Genomic DNA, 23,846 nt, shown 5'->3' on the forward strand with positions numbered 1-23,846 from the left:
CAGGTTCCCCGCCGTTTCTTCCGCAATTGCCGTATCCAATCAGAGCAGCTCTCTTTCTTTCCCCCAATCACGGTTGCTAGATAAAAACTTTGTCCCCGCCCCTGACTCTGCGAACCAATCACGGCCACAAATTCTCAAGGGGCCCAGCAACTAATTTAGGGTTTGGAGAAAGGTTTTTCAAAGAAGCTACCGGAAAGATCTTTGGGTCTTGGGGAGTGGACCAAGTGCGAGCTGACCTCACTCAGCCCTTTGGTCAAACACCATTCGGTCTAACAAAGTCTATGCTCAAACCACCTTCATCTTGTATTTAACTAGTTGTGTATACGAGGCGCAGTGGACAAAGTGTCAGGTCTGGAAATATGACCTCAGACACTTGGTCACACTAGCTGTGTGATCCTGGGAAAATCATTTAAACTCAGTTTCCTCATCTGTAAAGTACATCGCAGTGTTGTTGTCAAAGTCAAATGAGATAGTAATAGTAAAGCACTTAGCACACTGCCAGTCACTATAAATGCTAAATATATTAGTTATTTTATATAATGTGTGTATGTCTATAGATTTATATGTGTACTTGTTTAACCCTTGTTGTCTCCCCCATTAGAATGCCAGTAGGGATTTTATCATTCTTTATACTTGTTACCTGGCACATAATTGGTGTCTAATATTTATTGATTGAATGATTGATGTATTCAAACCAATTCAGTTCGATAAACACTTATCTCCTTGGGAAAAAGACTTTCTTCTCAAGGAACTTATTTTTAATTTACATGGGGAAGTTGGTTGTGTTAGAAACACAGCAAACAGCTCAAATAGTGTTTTGAAGCTCAAGTGTTGTGTGATGAAATAATGGGATTTAGCAGATACTCAAAGACCCACCTGGAGATTAATCTATACTGATTGAATCAAGTGAGAGTGATTGACTGCTGATTAAGCCTACTTCAAGTTAATTGGATTGTAATCACACCTGGCTATCCCTTAAGAAGGTATTGTTCTCAGAAACTAGACTGTGAACTCAACTTGAGAACACCTTCAAAGACAATGGATTTGGATGACGCCAACCAATCACCTTGAAGCAGTGTGTAAGGACCGCCTCAGTTCCAGATCTATAAAAAAGCTTCCACAAACAGCTTGTTAGAGTGTTCTTGATTAAAGCAGGCTTGTGGAGGAGGACTTCAGGAAGAACCCAACCAGGCTGGAACTCTAGGCTAGACTGGAGCTGAAGCTTCTGATTTAAGGCGACCACAATTTAGATTTTATACATCACAGTTGCTAGCAGCTCATAGCTCAAAGAATCCAACCAGGCAGCAGAGGGTGGATGAAGACTTCTTTATTCAGCTTCTTGAAGATAAATGTGCCAGAGAGTGCACTGAAGTGAGGTCCCTACACCTTGATTTATACCCACCAAGAGTCCCCCTCAACCAATCACATAACAGTATTACAATCCATATAGCATTACAGAAACAACCTATCACAACATAATTTACCAACTTCCCATATTTGGTAATTGTAATGACCAATCAGATTGCCTTGTTAATTGACCAATCAGATTGTACCAGTTGACCAGCTTGCAACACTAGGCCTTAACCTTATTCTGGAGAAGAATGTCCATTCCTCACTAGAACAGTGCTGTGTTAACATACATAAACATACATAACTTTTCAAGAAACAAAACTTAAGTCGGGGTTTGAACATTGGGGTCATGGGGTAATCACCTCGGGTGCCTCAAAGTGAACTCCCAGCTTAGCTGAGCTCCCACAAAGTGCAGGCCCCATTCCAAGCCCTACGTGGGCCTAAGTCCCAGGGGCCTTGGCTCCTCAGAGCCTTGTGTGCAGGGAGGTTCCCTTCTGGGAAATTCCTGCAACAAAGTTGTGGGACTTGAAACCAAACTCACTCTCTGTCCCTAAGGCTCTGAGAAGAGTCCAAATATGGCCTTTTCTCTCAGTTGGTTCATAGATATCCATAGGTATCCAGGCAAAATCCCTTGAGAAATTTTGTTTTGTTTTTCCACAAAAGAAATCTTTTTTTATTATGAATATTAATTTTTTTTTTTTAGTGAGGCAATTGGGGTTAAGTGACTTGCCCAGAGTCACACAGCTAGTAAGTGTTAAGTGTCTGAGGCTGGATTTGAACTCAGGTACTCCTGACTCCAGGGCCAGTGCTATATCCACTGCACCACCTAGCTGCCCCCAATATTAATTTATTTTTAACATTTTTTTTTTAGTCCCAAATTCTCTCCTTCCCTCCAGGCTCTCCTGGACCCATTGAGAAGGTATGTTTTCTAATTAAACTAAAACTGTGGTTTTTAAAATTAATTGCAATTGCAACAGTTTGGGGTGAGCATATTTTTATTTTATTAATATTATAAATGACCATAGTAATCTAGTATGTGATAAACCCAAAGATCCAAGCTTTTGGAACAAAAACTCATTATTTGACAAAAAACTGCTGGGAAAACTGGAAAACAGTATGGCAGAAACTAGGTTTAGTCTGTCTCACACCATATACTAAAATAAGGTAAAAATGGGTACACCCTTTACACATAAAGGGTGATACCATAAGCAAATAAAGAGAATATGGAATCATTTATCTGTCAGATTTATGGGTAGAGGAAGAATTTAGGACCAAAGAAGATATAGAGAAGTAAAACAATGTAAAATAGATCATTTTGATTATAAAAAATTAAAAAGTTTTTGCACAAACAAAACTAATGTAACCAAGATTACAAGGGAAACAGAAAACTGGGTAAGAATTTTTGAAACAAATATCTCTGATAAAGGCTTCATTTCTCAATTATATAGAGAAATGAGTAAAATTTATAAAAATACAAGTAATTCCCCAATTGATAAATGGTCAAAGCAGTTTTCAGACAAAGAAATCAAAGCTATCTATAATCATATGAAAAAATGCTCTAGATCACTATCCATCAGAGAAATGCAAATTAAAACAACTGTGAGGTATCACCTCACGCCTATCAGAGTGGCAAATATAACATAAAAGGAAAATATTGGATGTTGGAGGGGATGTGGGAAAGCTAGGACGCTAATCCAAGATTGGTGGAGTTGTGAAAACATATAACCAATCTGGAGAGCAATTTGGAACTATGCCCAAAGGGCTATCAAGCTGTGAATACCCTTTGATACAGCAATACCACTGCTAGGTTTATATCCCAAAGACATCCCCAAAAAGAAGAGAAAAAGATTTATTTGTACAAAATATTTCTAACAGCTCTTTTTGTGTTGGCTAAGAATTGGAAATCAAAGGAATGCCCATAAATTGGGGAATGTCTAAACAAACTGTAGTATATGATGGTGATGGAATATTATTGTACAATAAGAAATGACAAGCAGGATGACTTCAGAAAAGCCTAGAAAGACATGTATGAACTGATATAAAGTGAAGTGAGCAGAACCAAGAGAACACTGTGCACAGAGACAGCAATGACTTGACTATTTTTTAACAATACAATGATCCAAGACAATCCCAAAGGACTACTTTTTTGGGGGGAGGGTGAGGCAATTGGGGTTAAGTGATTTGCCCAGAGTCACACAGCTAGTAAGTGTTAAGTGTCTGAGGCCGGATTTGAACTCAGGTCCTCCTGACTCCAGGGCCAGTGCTCTATCCACTGCATCACCTAGCTGCCCCCAAAGGGCTACTGATGAAACATACCTCCAAAGAAAGAACTGATATTGATGGAACAGACTGAAGCATGCTATTTTTCACTTTCATTTTTTTCTTTTATTCAAGTTTTCTTGTACAAAATGACCAATATAGCAATGTTTTACATAATGCACATGTATAACCTATATCTGATTGCTTACTGCCTCAGAGAGGGAGGAGGAGAGGGGAGGGAGGGGAGGGAGGGGAGGAGGGATAAAATTTGGAATTCAAAATTATAAATAAAAATGTTTATTTTTTAAATTTTTAAATATTATATATTATATCAATAAAGAATTATTGACCATGTGGTAGAGAAAGCAGGGAGAAAGTTTTAGCATAGCTTTTAGCATGAACAAGAGAAAAGCCCCAAAAGCCCCATGCTATCTCTCAGAGAGAACCCAAGGGAGTTTACAAGACCTACTGTACCCTAAGAGGGAGAGCCAAGCCAAGCTCATAGCCTCTTCCAATTTGTATCCTCTTTTGATAGCAAAGCTAATTAGTTAGCATCATTCAATTATATTGGTTGACAGGACCTGAGAATGGTCTACATTTAAATGAGCTCTACAGGGGACAGTCACCTAGGTGATCTGTTCCCTAGCCAAATATCCTTTGCTCCTAATAAAATTTTTTATTTAAAAAAAAAGGCATGGGGCAGCTAGGTGGCACAGTGGATAGAGCACCAGCCCTGGAGTCAGGAGTACCTGAGTTCAAATCTGGCCTCAGACACTTAACACTTACTAGCTGTGTGACCCTGAGCAAGTCACTTAACCCCAATTGCCTCATTAAAAAAAAAAAAAGAAAAAAAAAAGGCATGTATAAAAAAATGAACTCCACAGATGATATCAGAGAGAAAAATGTAAAAAAGACCCTCAATGAAGGGTAAAGGTGAAGTCCAGTATCTAGGTGTGGTTTGATCCCATCAGTCCTTCACTGAGCTAGACAAAAGAGTCTATCTCCATTTCTTTTGTTCCCTTGGGTCTGTCCCAGACAAAAACAGGTTTTTCTGGCATTGGTGGGGAGAAAGGACTGATCTCTGGGTCACCCAAGAAATCCATTATTAATAATTATTTCTCACAAAGGCAAGTAATATAAATAAACATTATACCTCTGAATTCATGCAAAACATATTTCCATATTAGCCATGTTGCAAAAAAAAACTATAAAGAAACAAATATAAAGTGATAAAAGTATGCTTCAATCTGTACTCAGAGTTCATCAATTATCTCTCTGAAGATGGAGAACACTTTTCATAATGAGACCTTTGGAATTGTCATAGATCATTGTATCAATCAGGATAGTTAAGTCTTTCACAGTTGATCATCCTTAAAATATTGCTGCAGTTGTGTATAATGTCCTCTTGATTCTACTCATTTCACTTTGTATCAGTTCATATAAGTCTTCCCAGGTTTTTTCTGGGGAAACCATCCCCTTGATAACTTCTTCTAACACAATAGAATTCCATCAATATCATACACCACAACTTGTTCAGCCATCTCCAATTGATGGGCATCCCCTCAATATCCAATTCTTTGCTACCATAAAAATGTGGGTCCTTTTCTTTTTTCCTTTGATCTCTTTGGGATACAAACCTAGTGGTGATATTCTGGGGTCAAAGTGTATACACAGTTTTAGAGCCCTTTGGGCATAGTTTCAAATTGTTTTCCAGAATGATTGGACCAGTTTACAATTCTACCAATAGTACATTACTGGACCTATTTTTCCATATCCCCTCCACCTTTTGTCATTTTTTTCCTTTTCTGTGATGTTAGCCAATGTGATAGGTATGACATGTACCTCAGAATTGTTTTAATTTGTATTTTTCTAATTAGTGGTTATATAGAACATTTTTTACTCTGACTATATCAGCTTTGATTTCTGAAAATTACCTGTTTATATCCTTTGATTATCAATTGCAGGATGTCTCTAATTTTTAAAAATTTGACTCATTTCACTATATATTTGGGGGCTTGGGGTTTTTTTACATGTGTAATTATGTAAAACATTATCATTTTGGTCATTTTGTACAAGAAAACTTGAATAAAAGGGAAAAAATGAAAAAAGTTAAAAATAGCATGCTTCAGTCTGTATTCAATCAATATCACTTCTTTCTTTGGAGGTGGATAGTATGCTTCATCATTAGTCCTTTGGGATTATCTTAGGTCATTATATTGCTCAGAATAGCTAAGTCATTCACAGATCTTCATCAAACAATATTGTTATCTCTGTGCAGGGTTCTCTTGGTTCTGCTCACTTCACCATACATCAGTTCACACAAGTTTTTCCAGACCTTCCTGAAATCATCCTGCTTGTCATTTCTTATTCACTATATATTTGATAAATGAGACCTTTATAAGAGAAACTTGCTGTCAAAAATTTTTCCCCGCTATCTGCTTTCCTTCTCATTTCGGCTGCATTGGTTTTGTTTGTGCAAAAAAAAAATTTAATTTCATGTAATCAAAATTAACCATTTTACTTCTCATGATTCTCTCTCTCTCTCTCTTTTTCTCTCTCTCTCTCACTTTCTCACTCTCATTTCATCATAAACTCTTCCCTTATCCACAGATCTGATAGGCTTAGGAATTCTTTAACTTTTTTGGGGGGGGGGGCCCACCAGGCAATGAGGGTTAAGTGGCTTGCCCAGGGTCACACAGCTAGTGTCAGGTGTCTGAGGCTGGATTTGAACTCAGGTCTTCCTGAATTCAGGGCCAGTGTTCTATTCACTGCGCCACCTAGCTTCCCCTTGCTTAGGAATTCTAATCCAGTAGTAGGAGTTTAATAACTAATTTCCAAGTAACTCACTCTCTGGTTTCTCTCTCTCTTTTTTTTTTCCCAAGGCTATGGACTTTATTGGTTTTAAAAAAAACTCCTTACGATGGCAGTGAGTATCCTTCTATCCAAGTTACCCAAATGGCATAAAAGAGACCAGAAGTTTGGGCTTAGGGGGTGGGGAAGTCACTCCAGAAACCCACCCAGGAAAGCTAATAACTATTGCCACTGGAATTTATGGGATGGGACGGGAAGCATGCTGAGGCAGGGACAGGGAGGTTGAGTCAAAACGGTGGTGGAGAGGAAAAGGTGTCCAAGGTGGGGGCGGCAGCAAAAATCTTTCCTTTTGTTGGGAGGTGGGAAGGGTGGGAGGAACAGGATTTCCCATTTGGGGGTACTAACTGTGAAGATCCATCTGAGGTGCAAAGGGGGGCCGGACCTCAGGCATGGGGTTCACAAGAAGGCAACACACCATTCTCAAAGGCAGCCAAAGCAATCCCAAGACTGCTTGGCATTAGCCCCATAGGTGTCTTTGAGCTACTCCCGGAAGAGGTCTTCATCTTTTTTCAGCACCAAGAACTGGCCCAGAACCACATAGGCCATGTCGAAGCCCTTGTCCTCGAGCTTCTTGCCCAGTACTTCTCCGATGCCCACCAGGCTGCCCACGGGCCATGGGCTCGGCCATGAAGTCGCAGTGCTTCTGGGAGGTCGTCATAGCTCCTCACTACTGACTGGGGCTCCCATAACAGTCACACTCCCGCCAACCAGTCTCTCCCGCCACTGCCTCAATCCCGCACCTCTCTGGTTTCTCTTAAAGGACATCAGAAAGTTTTACAGTTTCAAGCAACATTATGCTCCCTCATAAGTACTTTTTCCAGTTGTAGTTCCCAAAGAATCTATAAGAGGCCACAACATTTTTTTCAAAGGTGCCCTTATCCTTTCTTTCATAGGCACCCCCAAAATTAACAGTCCTTTTTGAAACTACATATCCATCTCTATTCCAGAACTGGGCAGCCATGGTAGTCACTTAATCCAAATTTATAATAACCTGCAATTATTCAGATGTGGTTCCAAAGGTTTGTCATGCCGGGGTGGGAGAGGGGATAAGCTCCCACTCTCTATAAAATGCTCCAATAGTGTGTGTCTCAAATAGCCTCTGACAACTGAAGCCCAACTCCTAGCCTTCTCGTGGCGGAACTGTTTCCACTAACAGGAGAAGGGATGAAGGCAAGTCACTGGCACCTTAAAAACCAGTCACTTCAGGCAGGTGGGGCTTGTTAGCCTTGGCAGGCAACCAGCCTAGGGGAAGGAAACCCTGATTTTAAACCTCCACTGCCTTGCAGCTATACCCATATATGGGAAAGGCTTCGGGAGTTAACCCCGAGGTTGGAGTCCCTTAGGCAGTTGGATGTTGGACATCACATCCCTCTGGCAACTCCTTTGGTGGCTCTGGTGCCAAACTGTATTGGCTCTGCCTCTCCTTTGGATCCACCAATGTTGCAGAGAGGGAAAACCTGCTGCATGGGCAACAACTTATTTTCCAATTGATCCGCCCAGGCCAGCGCCCTGGAGAGGACACTCCAGCTACTCCTCATGGGGTAGATACAACACGGGATGCGGCAGTTACCAGTTATAAGTCACTCAGGAGCTGTGGCTCCCGTATCAAACTGCACAGCCACACTGTGGCCTGTGGCTCTTCAAGGCACTGATCCATGGTCATCCGTGACTGATAGAGGCCTACATTCAGATGTCTTTCAGCTCACGCCTGCCTTGATGCTTATAAGGGTGCTGTTATGACAGCCACTTATATTGCAGAAAATCTAGGCTAAAAATATTAAATCCTGATGAATTCCCCAGTTATGACCTTTGTGTCAGAAGCTACCTTTTGGCAAGAAGGCCCTGAATTATTTTGAAGACATTTTACCTCTTACTGACTTGAATGCAAGAATGTGTTGGAGTCAGTTCAAAGTGACTCAGTTGAGCCAATTGTTAAATTTTCAATGTGAGCATTTACACCTAAGAAATTGGCAAATGCTAAAATTAGAGCTTAATTTACCATATTACTGATTTATAGACTTAAGAAAATGATGAAGAAAATATTAATAATGCAGATTAAATTTTAAAGAGTACATACTGGGGGGGAGGAGTTAAGCAAAGATGGTGGAGAAAAAGGCAGGTACTCACAAGAGTTCTCCCCAGACCCCTCCAAACAACTTTAAATAAGGCCTCAAAACATGTTCGCTCAGCATCAGTCCACCTAGGTCTTTACAGGTTTTTCTGAAATCTACATGCTCATCACTTCTTATAGCACAATAGTATTCCATTACATTCATATACCACAACTTCTTCAGCCATTCCCCAATTGATGGGCATCCCTTTGGTTTCCTATTCTTTGCCACCACAAAAAGAGCTGCTATAAGTAGTTTTGGACATGTGGGTCCTTTTCCCTTTTTTATGATCTCTTTGGGATACAGACCTAGTATTACTAAGTCATTACTGGGTATTACTGGGTCAGAGGGTATACACAGTTTAATAGCCCTTTTATAAGTTTGTAGCCCTTTCCAAATTGCTCTCCAGAATGGCTGAATCAGTTCACAACTCCACCAATAAGGCATTAGTGTTCCAATTTTTCCACAGCTTCTCCAACATTTATTATTTTTCCTTTTTTGTCATGTTAGCCAATCTGATTGGTGTGAGGTGGTGCCTCAAGAGTTGTTTTAATTTGCATTTCTCTAATCAATAGTGATTTAGATTACATGAGCTGATGCAAAGTGAAATGTACTAAATACGAAGTAACATTTTAAGATGATCAGCTGTGAATGACAGCTATTTTCAGCAATACAATGATCCAGGACAACTCTGAAGGACTTATGAAAAATGTAATCCATCTCCAGAGAAAGAACTGATGGTGTTTGAATACAGATTGAAGCATAATTATTTTTAGTTTCTTTTTCTTAAGTTTTTTGTCTGTTTTCTTTCACAACCTGACTAATATGGAAATGTTTTGCATGACTACACATGTGTAAACTTATATTGAATTGTTTGCATTCATGGAGGGGGGCAAGGGAGGGAAGAAGAGAATTTGGAACACAAAGTTTTTTGTTTTTTGTTTTTTGTTTTTTTTTGCGGGGCAATGAGGGCTAAGTGACTTGCCCAGGGTCACACAGCTAGTAAGTGTCAAGTGTCTGAGGCTGGCTTTGAACTCGGGTCCTCCTGAAACCAGAGCTAGTGCTTTACCCACTGCGCCACCTAGCTGCCCCCCCGGAACACAAAGTTTTAAAAATGGATTTTGAAAATTGTTTTTACATGTAATTAGGGAAAAATAAAGTTCTAAATAAAGGGGAAACAGGGGGGGAAAGAAGTTAGAGATATAAATTTTCCCCTAAGTACCACATAAGCTACATCCTATAAATTTTGATTTGATATGTTCATATGTATGATAAAAATAGTGATTTAGAGCATTTTTTCACATGACAATAGATAACTTTGATTTCTTCATCTGAAAACTGTTCATATCCCTTGACCATTTCTCAATTGTGGAATGACTTGTATTTTTATAAATTTGATTTAGTTCCCTGTATATTTTAGAAAGAGGCCTTTTTCAGAAACTCTGGCTGTAAAAATTGTTTCCCAGCTTTCTGCTTTCCTTATAATCTTGGCTTCATTGCTTATGTTTGTACAAAACATTTTTAATTTAATGTAATCAAAATTATCCATTTATGGGGCAGCTAGGTGGCACAGTGGATAGAGCACCGACTGTGGAGTCAGGAGGATCTGAGTTCAAATTCGGCCTCACACACTTAACACTTACTAGCTGTGTGACCCTGGGCAAGTCACTTAACCCCAATTGCCTCACTAAAAAAAAAAAAAAAAGAAAAAGATCCATTTTGTTTTTCCATAATGTTCTCTATCTCTTGTTTGATCATAATTTCTTCTCTTCTCCATAGATCTTAGAGGTAAACTACTCCTTCCTCTCCTAATTTATCTATGGTATCACCCTTATTTTGGTATATGATATAAGATGTAAGTCTATGCCTAGTTTATGCCATACTATCTTCCAGTTTTCCCAGCTGTTTTTGTCAAATAGTTCTTATCCTGGAAGCTGGAGTCTTTGGGTTTATCAAACAGTAGATTACTATAGTCATTTACTACTGTGTCTCCTGTGCCTAATCTATTTCATTGATCCACCACTCTATTTCTTAGCCAATACCATATAGTTTTGGGGGGTTTTTTGTTTTGGTTTTTTGGGGGGCAGGGCAATGGGGGTTAAGTGACTTGCCCAGGGTCACACAGCTAGTAAGTGTCAAGTGTCTGAGGCTGAATTTGAACTCAGGTACTCCTGAATCCAGGGCCAGCACTTAAACCACTGAGCCATCTAGCTGCCCCCAATACCATATAGTTTTGATGACTGCCCCTTTATGGTATAGTTTTAGATTTGGTATGGCTAGCCCACCTTCCTGTGCATTTTTTTCATTAGTTCTCTTGATATTCTTGACCTTTTATTCTTCTAGATGAATAATAACAAAATTCCCTTTCAAGGCTGCTTTCCAACTTTAATGTCTACCTGTTCCACCTAACTCTCACCTGTGGCTCCAAAGAAGCTGTAGCATGCATAGTGTCCACACCCTAGTAAACCATTTCAGCGGAAGGGCTAAACCGGATTAAGGGTAACCAGGGGATCTCAAACCTGTCAGTGAGTTACAGGGATGTCTACCCCAAGCATATGAAAACTTCCCCTGGTGGAATGGGCAGGTGAAAACAATTTGTTCCAATGGCCATAAAGGCAACTAAAGTAGGCACTGTGGAGCATTTAGAGCTTGGTTAGACATCAAAGAGTTCAAGGTCATCCATTACGTTTTGAGCCATCACCAATCAGTTGTCTTGACTCTGTCTTGCCACTGACTATGATGACACTGGAAGAGAGTGAGGCCATTGACTTTGTGCAACTCTGCCTCACTTAAATACAATTTATGCAAAAGTCAAAAGGCATTACCCATACCATTTTACCATTTTTACCTATCTCAAAGTCCTATCGCAGTTTCTCACTGGAAGCAGCAGTGGGATTTAGCAGCCCCCTGGATGTCTGACTAGCCTTTTTTTTTTTTTAGTGAGGCAACTGGGGTTAAGTGACTTGCCCAGGGTCACACAGCTAGTAAGTGTTAAGTGTCTGAGGCCCATTTGAACTCAGGTACTCCTGACTCCAGGGCCAGTGCTCTATCCACTGTGCCACCTAGCTGCCCCTTTTTAAAAAAATAATAAACATTTTTATTTATAGTTTTGAGTTCCAAATTTTATCCCTTCTTCCCTCCTCTCCCCTCTCCCTGAGGCAATAAGCAATCAGATTGGGTTATACAACATTACCATATTAGTCATTTTGTATAAAAAAACAAATACAGGGGCAGCGAGGTGGCACAGTGGATAGAGTACCAGCTCTGGATTCAGAAGGACCTGAGTTCAAATCCAGACTCAGATACTTAACACTAGCTGTGTGACCCTGGGCAAGTCACTTAACCCCCAGTTGCCTCACTTTTAAAAAAAGAAATGAAAAGAAAAAAAAGAAAACAAATACAAAATGAAAGAAAGTGAAAAATAGCATGCTTCAGTCTGTGCTCCATCAATATCAGTTCTTTCTTTGGAGGTGGATAGCATGCTTCATCATTAGTCCTTTGGAATTGTCTTGGATCATTTTATTGTTGAGAATACTTAAGTCATTCATGGTGCTTCATCAAAAAATATTACTGTCTCTGCACAATGTTTTCTTGGTTCTACTCACTTCACTATACATCAGTTCATAAAAGTCTTTCCAGGCCTTTCTGAAATATCCTGCTTGTCATTTCTTACAGCACAATAATATTCCTTCACTATCATATATCACAGCTTGTTTAACCATTCCCCAATTGATGGGTATTCCTTTGATTTCCAATTCTTAGGCACCACAAAAAGAGCTGCTATAAGCATTTTTGTACAAATAGGTCTTTCTCTCTTTTTGGGAGATGTCTTTGGGATATAAACCTAGCAGTGGTATTGCTATGCCCTTTGGGCATAGTTCCAAATTGCTCTCCAGAATGGTTGAATCTTTTCACAATTCCACCAACCTTGGATTAGCGTCCTAGCTTTCCCACATCCCCTCCAACATCCAATATTTCCTTTTTTGTTATATTTGCCACTCTTATAGGTGTGAGGTGATACCTCACAGTTGTTTTAATTTGCATTTCTCTGATTGATAGTGATCTAGAGTATTTTTTCATATTATTCATGATTATGAATAGCTTTGATTTCTTTGTCTAAAAACTGCCTGTTCATATTATTTGACATTTATCAATTGGAGAATTACTTGTATTTTTAGAAATTTTACTCAGTTCTCTATATAATTGAGAAATGAGGCCTTTCTCAGAGATACTTGTTTCAAAAATTCTTTCCCAGTTTTCTATTTCCCCTGTAATCTTGATTACATTAGTCTTATTTGTGCAAATACTTTTTAATTTTATATAATCAAAAATGATCTATTTTACATTTTGTTTTGCTGAGCAGTCTTTTTTTTTTTTTTTTGCAGGCAAAGGGGGTTAAGTGACTTGCCCAGGGTCACACAGCTAGTAAGTGTCAAGTGTCTGAAGCCAGATTTGAACTCAGGTACTCCTGAATCCAGAGCCAGTGCTTTAACCACTGCGCCATCTAGCCGCCCCTGCTGAGCACTCTTTTAAGGGCCACACTGCTCACCTCCTGTTATAAAGAAGGGACTAGAAAAGGTGCCCTAAAGGTGTCTGCTTGCCCCACCTGCAGCATTACCAGGGCAGGCGGGGATCCCATCATGTAGTAGAAACACACAAAAAATGTACAAAAGCTTCTACAAAGAGAATTCATTTACTATCGCTACATGAAATGTATACACACTCAAACAACACAAAATCCAGTAGACCTGAAAGAAGAACAGCTCTTGTTGTGAGAAAACTCCTATGCTTTTTAGTATGTTTTTTTCAGCCATGTAATCAAACACTTTCAATGAGGGCAAAAACAGCATCAAGGTCAGCTACTGCATTGATGGTAAATTCTTCAATTTGAAAAGGCTACAAATCAAAACTAAACTGGAGGGAGTGTTGGTGCATGCTTTTTTGTTTGCATGTGATTGTGTTCTCAATGCAGCCTCTGAAGCTGAGATGCAACAAAGTATGGGTTGATTCTCTGATGCCTGTTCTAATTTTGGCCTCAACAATTAACACCAAGAAAACACAGGTGCTCTATCAGCCAGCACCACACCATCCATATGTAGAACCATCTGTTACAGCAAATGGAGAAGTTTTGAATACTGTGGATAAGTGCACTTACCTTAGTAGTAACCTTTCCAGGAATATACACATTGATAATGAGGTTGATGCACACATTGCCAGAGCTAGCTCAGCATTTGGAGGCTTCAAAGGAAAGTGTGGGAGAGAAGAGGTATTAGACTGACTATTGAACTGATGGTCTACAGAGCCATTGTTCTAACCTCATTGTTGTATGCCTGTGAAACCTGGACAGTATACCAGATTCAGCCAGGAAACTGAATCACTCCCATTTGAATTGTCTTAGGAAGATTCTGAAGATGACCTGGCAGGATAAAATACCAGACACTGAGGTCCTTTCTCCAACAGAACTGCCAAGCATTCAAACTTTTCTGTGGAGAGTGCAACTCTGAGGGGCTGGTCATATTATTCAAACACCAAATATATGCTTGACTAAAAGATGATATTATGGAGAACACTCACATGGTGGTCAGAAGAAGTGATATAGGACACTCTCAAGGTCTCTCTTAAGAACTTTGGAATCGATTTCATGATTTTCACTGTCACAGGACTGCCCAGTATGCCGTGCCCTCATCAGAGAAGGTCCTGTGCTCTATGAGCAAAGCAGAATTAAAGTAGCTCAAAAGAAATGCAAGATGTGCAAATTTAGAGAATCTAACACAAATGTTCACATGGCCTATTTGTGCCTGACCTGTGGTAGAGCATTCCAAGCTCATATTAGTCCGATCAGCCACAGTAGTGATGTCATTTTGGTCCTCTTCAATAATGAAGGACAACAACCAACCAAAAAACCAACTTGTATCTAGGTCACAGTCTTAGGTCTCAGGGCACAAAGAAGCACTATCACACCAGAACTTGTAGCCACAAGGGGAACTGGGATACTGGTCACAGTTCCAGGATGGAAAAGAGTGCTTGTGGTCATTCACAGACCAGAGCACAGGTCAGGAGAGTAAGGAACACATCTCTCCCTAGATTATACCACCTTGGAAGAACCAAAAACTTTCAGTTCCCCAGATTTATCTTTAAAAACATCTGCACGGTCTTGTGGTAAAAAAAAAAAAAAAACTGCACAAAAAACCTGAAGCTTGGACTAGTGACCCCTCCACTTCAGAAGCAGAGCCCCAATTTAGCATAAACTTCAAAGTCAATAAATAGGCTGGAAAAAAATCATAAAACAGCAGAAAATGATCCTTATTTTAGGTTACTTTGGGGATAGGGAAGATCAAAACACAAACTCAGAAAGACAACAAAGTCAAAACTGCTACATCCAAAGCCTCAAAGAAGATTAAGAAGAATTGGTCTCAGGCCATGGAAGAAGTAAAAAAGAATTTTAAAAATCAAGTAAGAGAGGTGGAGGAAAAATTGGGAAGAGAAATGAGAGTGATATGAGAAAATCATTGAGAAAAGTCAACAACTTGTTAAAGGAGGCATAAAAAATGCTGAAGAAAATTAACATCTTAAAAAACTAGGTGGGGGCGGCTAGGCGGCGCAGTGGATAAAGCACCAGCCCTGAATTCAGGAGGACCTGAGTTCAAATCCAGATTCAGACACTTGACACTTGCTAGCTGTGTGACCCTGGGCAAGTCGCTTAACCCTCATTGCCCTGCCAAAAAGAAAAGAAAAGAAAAAAACTAGGTGGCACAGTGGATTCAAGAGGACCTGAGTTCAAACCTAGCCTCAGACTCTTGACACTTACTAGCTGTGTGACCCTGGACAAGTCACTTAACCCTCATTGCCCTGCCCCCCCAAAAAAACTATTTAGAACTATAACTGGATTACACTAATAACAAAAGAAAAAGAAAAATGAGCAAGCAAAGGAGAAAGAACCCAATCCTGGATAGCTACTATGAGGATAGAGAGATCTGGGTTCATATTCACAGGAAGACAATAGAGCTAAAATACTACTCCTTTTTCTTTTCTTTTCTTTTTTTTTTGGTGAGGCACCCTCATTGCCCACCCCCCAAAAAAAGAAATATAAAATTATTACAAGCCCCAAAAAGTTATTGGAAGAACTTAAAAAGGACTTTAAAAAATCACATAAGAGAGCAAGGAAAAATTAGGAAAAAATAAGAGAAATCTAAGAAAATAAAGAAAATTATCAAAAGAAAGTCAATCAACTGCAAATAGAGAATCAAAAACTTAAGGAAAAAAAAATTCCTTAAAAACTAGAAATGGGCAAGGCAAAGATATTCTAAGCCCTGGGGTTACAACCAAGGGAAACTTACTCAGCAAAGTAAAATTCTGAATGAAAAAAAAATGGACATTTGACAAACTTAAAGACTTTCAGGTATTAGTGACAAAAACAGTAGAACTTAAAGGAAAATTCAAAATCCAGGAAAAATATAAGGTAAACATTAAAGAACTTTAAAAACCATAAAAAGACATTTAAAAATATTCAAGGGCCTCAATAAGGTAAAATAAGATGGCAAGGGGATGAGTCTCAAGGAGAGGATAAGGAATAGGAGGGCAAGGTAGAAGGGTAGGTAGAAGTAAAACAGGAAGGAGGGCTAGGGTAAATAGGGTGAGAAGGATAGTGAGGAAAAACAAGCAGGAGGAATAGCTTCATATGTAAATGGGATCAATTTGCCCATAACATGAAAATGAATAGCAGATTCAAAATTTGAATTCAACAATATGTTGCTTTCAGGAAAGAAATAAAAAAAATAAAATAAAAGTCATGAGTAGAATTTATTATGTAAAAAACCAGGGGCAATAATCATGATCTCGGACAAAGTTAAAGCTAAAATCAAAAGAGAAAAATAGGGAAACTACACAATGTGTCAGCAATTCGATAATGTTTTAGACCCTTTAAAATAACTAGACAGTATAAAATACCTGAGTATACCTTCCAAAACAGACAAGGGAACTATATGAACATAAACATAAAACACTTTTTATACAAAGTTAATTCTAAATAAATGAAGTAATATTTATTTTCCATGGATAGGTAAAGGCAATAAAATTTTTGTGTTGTTATATTTTGTTTTGCGGAGCAATGAGGGTTAAGTAATTTGCCCAGGGTCAAGTCTCTGAGGTCAGATTTGAACTCAGTTCCTCCTGAATCCAGGCTTTATCCACTACGCCACCTATCTGCCCCCAATATAATTTTTAAAATAACAGTTTTACCTAGCTAACGTATTTATTCAATGGCATCCCAATTAAATTACTAAAAAAAAATTATCTTACTGAGTTAGGAAAAAAATAACTACGGATTAGAGAGATGCAAATTAAAACAACTCTGAGGTACCACCTAACACCTATCAGATTGGCTAATATGACAAAAAAGGAAAATAATAAATGTTGGAGAAGCTGTGGAAAAATTGGAACACTAATGCATTGTTGGTGGAGCTGTGAACTAATCCAACCAGTCTGGAGAGCAATTTGGAATTATGCCCAAAGGGCTATAAAGCTGTGTGTACCCTTTGACCCAGCAATACCACTTTTGGGTCTTTTCCCCAAAGAGATCATAAAAAAGGGAAAAGGACCCACATGTACAAAAATATTTATAGCTGCTCTTTTTGTGGTGGCAAGGAATTGGAAATTGAGGGGCAGCCCATCAATTGGGGAATGGCTGAACAAGTTGTGGTATATGAATGTAACGGAATTCTATTGTGCTGTAAGAAATGATGAGCAGGTGGAGTTCAGAGAAACCTTGAAGGACTTGCATGAACTGATTATGAGTGAGATGAGCAGGACCAGAAGAACATTATACACAGTATCATCAACATTATGTGTTGATCAACTGTGATAGACAAGATTCTTCTCAACAATCCAATGGAACAAGAAAGTTCCAAAGGACTCATGATGGAAAAGGCTCTCCAAATCCAGAAAAAAAAAAAAAAAGGAACTGTGGCATATGGATGCTGATTGGACCATACTATTTCTTTTGTTTTTGCTGCTGTTGGTTTTCTGATTTGAGGTTTTTCCTTTGTGCTCTGATTCTTCTCATGTAACATGACTAATGCAGAAATATGTTTAATGCTATTATGTATATATCAGATTGCCTGCTGTCTAGGGGAGGGGGGAAGGGAGGGAGAAAAATTTGAAATTGGAAATCTTATATAAACAAATGTTGAAAACTATTTCTACATGTAACTGGAAAATAATAAAATACTTTTATTTTTTAAAAAATAAGAAGAAGATGGTTCATTTGGAAGAACAAAAAGACCAGGAACTTCAAAGAAACCAGGGGGAAAAGATGTAAAGGAAGCTAATTCAATAGTATCAGACCTTAAACAGTATTATAGACCTTATAGTCTTTGCAGTATAGTAGACCTTAAACAGTATTATAAGGTGAGAACATTGTTGAAATATAAAATGGATAATTTTGATTATTTTAAATTAAAATTTTCTTATATAAAAACCTATGCAGCCAAAAATAGAAAGAATGCAGAAAATTGGGGGGAAACTTTCATAAACAATCTTTCAGATAAAATATTGTGTTAGAATATTACTAGGTTGAAATAATAAACTGATGTTAGTAAAGTAAAAAAAACCAGAATATTACTGGTGTGACCATGGGCAAGTCACTTAACCCCCATTGCCTAAAAAAAAAAAAAAAGATAGAGATAGATCAATCTCCAAATTTGCATTATGCTCAGAATTTTCCCTAATATATCAATTATGTTGGAACAAATTTGTGTTAAAACAAGTGTTAGGGGGCAGCTAGATGGCGCAGTGGATAGAGCACCGGCCCTGGAGTCAGGAGTACCTGAGTTCAAATCTGGCCTCACGGGCAGCTAGGTGGCGCAGTGGATAGAGCACCGGCCCTGAAGTCAGGAGTACCTGAGTTCAAATCCGGCCTCAGACACTTAAAACTTACTAGCTGTGTGACCCTGGGCAAGTCACTTAACCCCAATTGCCTCACTAAAAACAAAACAAAACAAAACAAAATCTGGCCTCAGACACTTAACACTTACTAGCTGTGTGACCCTGGGCAAGTCACTTAACCCCAATTGGCTTACTAAAAAACAAAAACAAAAACAAGTGTTATAGCAGAACTGACTGTGAATTTGTTCTAATACCCATGAAATAAATCTTGTAAAAGCTAATCTGACTGTTAAGTGATTAAATGGAACTAAAGTGCAGAGAACCTCCTACAATTGGGGAAACACCATCAATGGTGGCCAGAGCCAATGGCAAAGAGTTTATACCCCTCCAAGCCCCCTTAATGGTACTGAAAAGCTCTGGGGGGAGAAGTGAAATGTAACATACCTGGTCTTCAGGTAATGGGGTCCAGAGTATATATGCAATCAAACTTTATTGATTGAAGCATACAAATGATACCCTTCTCTAAGAACCAGGTGTGCTTCCCTCTGAAGTGGTCATTTGGCAAGACTCCATCAGTCAGTACTGCCCTTCAAGCCAACAACACCTGCTTTAATCTCACATGTGGGAAATGCAGAAGCCAATCCTAGTTGAACTCTAGGAACAAGCTGAATGGGACCTCAAGTGAATTTTTAATATTTTTAGCTATGGATATTTGGAGGTTGTTTACCACATTATTTTGTTTGTAGTTTACTTCAAAATTATTGTATGTGTCAAAAGTGACACCTGAAAAAAAGGGAATGGCTGAACAAGTTGTGGCACATGAATGTATTGTAATACTATTGTGCTATAAGAAATGATGAGTATTACAAAACAGAGAACAAAAGAAAAGCAACAAGGAAGCAAAGAAAAGCTGGCAGATTTTAAAAGTGTGTAGTATTTTCTTGAAGTATGTTTCCTTGAAATGGAAATCTATTGTTTTATATTGAATTCTCTCTTATGTTCTGCTTATGTACATGGAAACTTTTTTTTTTTCTGTTCTCATTTTCTATTTAAGTTTAACATTTGGGGGCAGCTAGGTGGCGCAGTGGATAAAGCATGGGGCCTGGAGGCGGGAGGACCTGAGTTCAAATCCAGCCTCAGACACTTAACACTTGCTAACTGTGTGACCCTAGGCAAGTCACCTAACCCCAATTGCCTTACCAAAAAAAAATTTAAAAACTTAAAAAAAAAAAGAAATGATGAGCATACAGATTTAGAAAAACCTGGAAAGACTTACATGAACTGATGCTGAGTAAAGTGAGTAGAACAGGAGAAAACAGCAATATTATACAAAGATCAAATATGATAGACTTAGCACTTTTTGCAATACAATGATACAAAACAATTCCCAAAGACTCATGATGGAAAATGCTATCCATCCACATCTAGAGAAAGAACCATGGAGTTTGAATGCAGATGGAGGCATACTGTGTTCACTTTTTTTTTCTTTCTTGTGCTTTTTTTTCCTTTTGTTCTGATACTTCTTTCACAACATGATTAATGTGGAAACAAGTTTAACATGATTGTACATGTATAACCTATATCAGATTGCTTGCTGTTTTGGAAAGGGGAGGGAGAAAAATTTGGAATTCAAAATCTTACAAAAATGCATGTTGAAAACTATCTTTTCATGTCATTGAAAAAAATAAAATATTATTAAGGGAGAAGAAGTGAGACTTGAACCCAGGTCTTCCTAGTTCTTTATCCAACATAATATTGGGGTTTTCTTTCTTTTTTTTTTATTCTATCCACAATGTCAAACTGCCTCCAGTACTTTCAATTGTGCATGAGCATTTGAAACTCTGTGCACCAAGTGTCTACAGTAACAATTATACCCCACCTCTTTGTTTCTACTAGGATACTGGAGAACTGGGGAGGTGTGGACTAACTCTGACACTCTCACAATACTTGACAAGACTTTCAACAGCAAGTAAATAACAGTGCACACCTTGGATAGCTTGGGTTAACTTTTCCCCAAGTAGATTGATTTGGGACCCAGCTGTGGACCCAAAAAAAACTTGCACAAAGATAGTAAAAACATTAAAAAGTTTTTAGGACTTTGGTAGGTTTGCTCCAAAGACCCCAGGGAACTATTCAGGTTATGACTTTTATATTTTTAATCTTTCTCAACTAATTTTAATGACCTGAGGGCATTAGAATTTTTTTTTTAAGTAAAAAACCCTCAAGCTCTGAGTAATCCATTGAATCCAAGGCAGAAGGGAACTGTAATTCCACACTTTTCAGACTGAGCCCTGGCCAGAGTTCTATCTCACCCTTTGGTTTCCCCAGGCTAGATGAGGTAACTCAGAGTGAGGTTGGGTCTCACAGAGCCTTCCCAGATCTGACTCCTTAGTATGAGGGAGATCGAGTGAAGAAACAGTTCCCAACAGTTATAGGTGGTTGCCACAGAAGAAGGAGACAGGTGGAGTACTTTCTGGTGCTCAGATTCCCCCTTCCTTCTTTCCCAAATTTTAATCCCACTTATCTCATAGACAACACTGCCAATCTGGCTGGCAGATGGCCAAAGCAGAGGTGACTCTTCTGTGAAATTCAACCCCTTCATGCTAGGGTGGGAAACTGGGGACATTTAGAGTTTCTCTTTAATACCAATACTAGAAACTCTAGGATACCTAGCTCAGGGCAGGGCACCCAGGATAGTGGGAAGAGACTAGAGACTGAACCCCAGGACACTAGGCTCCTGGCTTGGACCAGCCTGGACTAATTCAGGCTCCTCGTCTATCCATTATACTGTCACCACAAAACTGGGTCCTTTTTCAAAGAATTACTAGCACACACAATCCAATCCAAATTTAAGTAAAAGTTTTTATTATTCAGCACACAGAGGTATGGCTGGGAGAAGTCTAAACTTCAACTCCCCGAACAAAGAAGAAGGTGATAGTTTTATAGAGAGAAGCGGGTAAGGGGAGAGACTTAGGACTGAAAAGTTACAGCTGTTTGAGGAATGATATTTGGGTAATGGGATACATGAATAATAAAAATTCTACATTTCTAACTTGAGATTATTGCCACTACCTGGTCCTAATCACATAGCAAACATGACTGGCTCCCAACTAAGGTCATGCTATAAATTTCAAGGTATACAGCTTTTGGGGTATCCTTGACATGTCTGCTTTGTTATCTGTTTGACTAACCACTATCTGGTTAATTAACTACTTTGCTTTTCCAAAGAAAGAATAATCTCTAACTAACCCCAGCAAGTCGATCAACCAAATTTCTCCATGGTCAGTGTCCCCCTCAGGGTCAGAGTATCCCTAACTGGTCCCAGGCCTATTAGGCTGCTAGTACAATACTATTGTTATTATATCTTGACTGGTCTTTTCAAATCTTTTCCTTGACAAAGTAACATTCATATCTATCTATCTAATCAGCAAAATGTTTTCTTTTTTCCCATCCCACCTTTAAGTTTAATAGGTATTTACTAACATTTTCTCCATCACTTTCTTAAATAATCAGCAAAATCAATTAAGCCCTGATTTACAGGAGTTGCCAATTTCTCACATTGAGAATTTAACATTCTTTCAGTGTGAGCAGGCTCCAGCACACCCCTTCTGAGAGAAAATAAAATATCTACCTCCCAGTTACAAGGAGGATAAAATTTTGCCTTTATCTTGCACCAAGGAGAGGAAATAAAAATTATTGCTCCCTGTTCTTGGCTGAGAAAATATGAGTCATGCTATGGGGGATTACGAGTGGCAGAAAGAGGGAAAGAAATGGTACCAATGTCTTTATTTCCTCTTTAAGCAGCCCTTGGTGGCTGGGGATTTGTATGCATATTTAGGATTATGATTTTTATTTCCTTTTAATTTTCTTTCTAAAAAAATTATTGGTAGCATTTTGAACTGTATGCTTATATTGTGAGATTGGAATCAGCATTCTTGAAGGTTTCATGCAGTTATTAACTTGAGGAAGATTCAAGGAAGGGGAGTTAAATTAAAACAGTGAGAAAACTCCTCAGTGTACCTGGTGCCTTTGTGTCATGAAAGATCCCTGATACAAAAGTTACCTTCCTGATGCATATATTTCTCTTCACCATCCTTTTTCTTATAGATACCCACTGCCCACTGATAGGATAAAGTATAAGCTTCTTAATTTTTCATTCAAGGCCTTTCACAATCAAGTTACAATCAGGGGGAGCTAGGTGGTACAGTGGATAAAGCACCAGCCCTGTATTCAAGAGGACCTGAGTTCAAATCTAGACTCAGACACCTGACATGTACTAGCTGTGTGACCCTGGGCAACTCACTTAACCCTCACTGCCCCACAAACAAACAAAAACAATCAAGTTACAACCTGAGTTGACTTTAATTGAATTAGCCTGAGTGGGGAAAAAAAGGTCTTCTTCCTGGGATTAAATGCCCATCTAATGCTTTTTTTCACTAGATTTTGAGGGATAGGAGCTTTGATGAGGAGGAAGAGTTTTGTATAACTTTCAGAGAGCTTTTGTATTCTATTTGGGGGGGGAGGAAGATTAAGGGACACATTTAAATTGTATGTAGTGAGTGGGTCTTTCCATTACCTCAGCAAAAACAGGTGTGAAGTTGTGCTGTAATAGAAACAGCACTAAATACTGTCAGGAGACCTGCCTTCAAATCTGAATTTTGTTACTAAATCTTTGAGTTCAGACAAGTTATTTATCCCTTTGGGCCTCATTTTCATTAAATTAGCAGGGTTAATAAAAATGTTTATTAATTTTTAAAAATTAGCAGGGTTAAATTAGATAATATCAGCTAGCAGATTTAAGCACCATTGCTTAGGAAATCTCCATAACTGGCTTGGAAACTGGAAAGTTGATCTACTGGAAGGAACAGTAAACAAATTGTTTTCCTACCTATCTCTCAGAGAAAACATAACAGAGAAAGTCATTTTCATAAGCCTCTCCTACCAGAAGAAACAGATCAGAGACATACAGAAAAACATAGTACCAGTTTATTTGTTCCATGAACAAGCAGGCATGTACATGCAGATTCAAAGACTTCTCTGCTCACTGGTTAGAGCTTAGTTTAGGTCTCTATTAAATCAAACAGATACAGATTGATTAACTTTTGCTTTTCCTAGCTCATTAGTATAGGGTATTATAAGTTCCATTAGCATAATATAAATCAGTTTGAAGCAAACACTATAACAAAAACATATTAAATGAATTTGATAGTTCAAACTTGAGAACAGACAATATGACAAGAGCAATGGGGTTGTTATGACAAGGATACCCAGATATTTTTAAAGAATGGCTCCAGCAGATAAAGGTATTCCTTAGAAAGTCATAAAATTGGCGGTGGGGGGGGGGCAGGTAGGTGGCACAGTGGATAGAGCACC

General features: G+C 38.7%; 1 pseudogene; it reads right to left on the reverse strand.

Moving 5' to 3' along the window:
• Nucleotides 1-6,876: 6,876 nt before the first annotated feature.
• On the reverse strand, nucleotides 6,877-7,138 carry LOC122744245 (annotated as a pseudogene).
• Between the last annotated feature and the right edge of the window lie 16,708 nt (nucleotides 7,139-23,846).

This window comes from Dromiciops gliroides, chromosome 2 (genome assembly GCF_019393635.1).
Source record: "Dromiciops gliroides isolate mDroGli1 chromosome 2, mDroGli1.pri, whole genome shotgun sequence".
Lineage (NCBI taxonomy): Eukaryota > Metazoa > Chordata > Mammalia > Microbiotheria > Microbiotheriidae > Dromiciops > Dromiciops gliroides.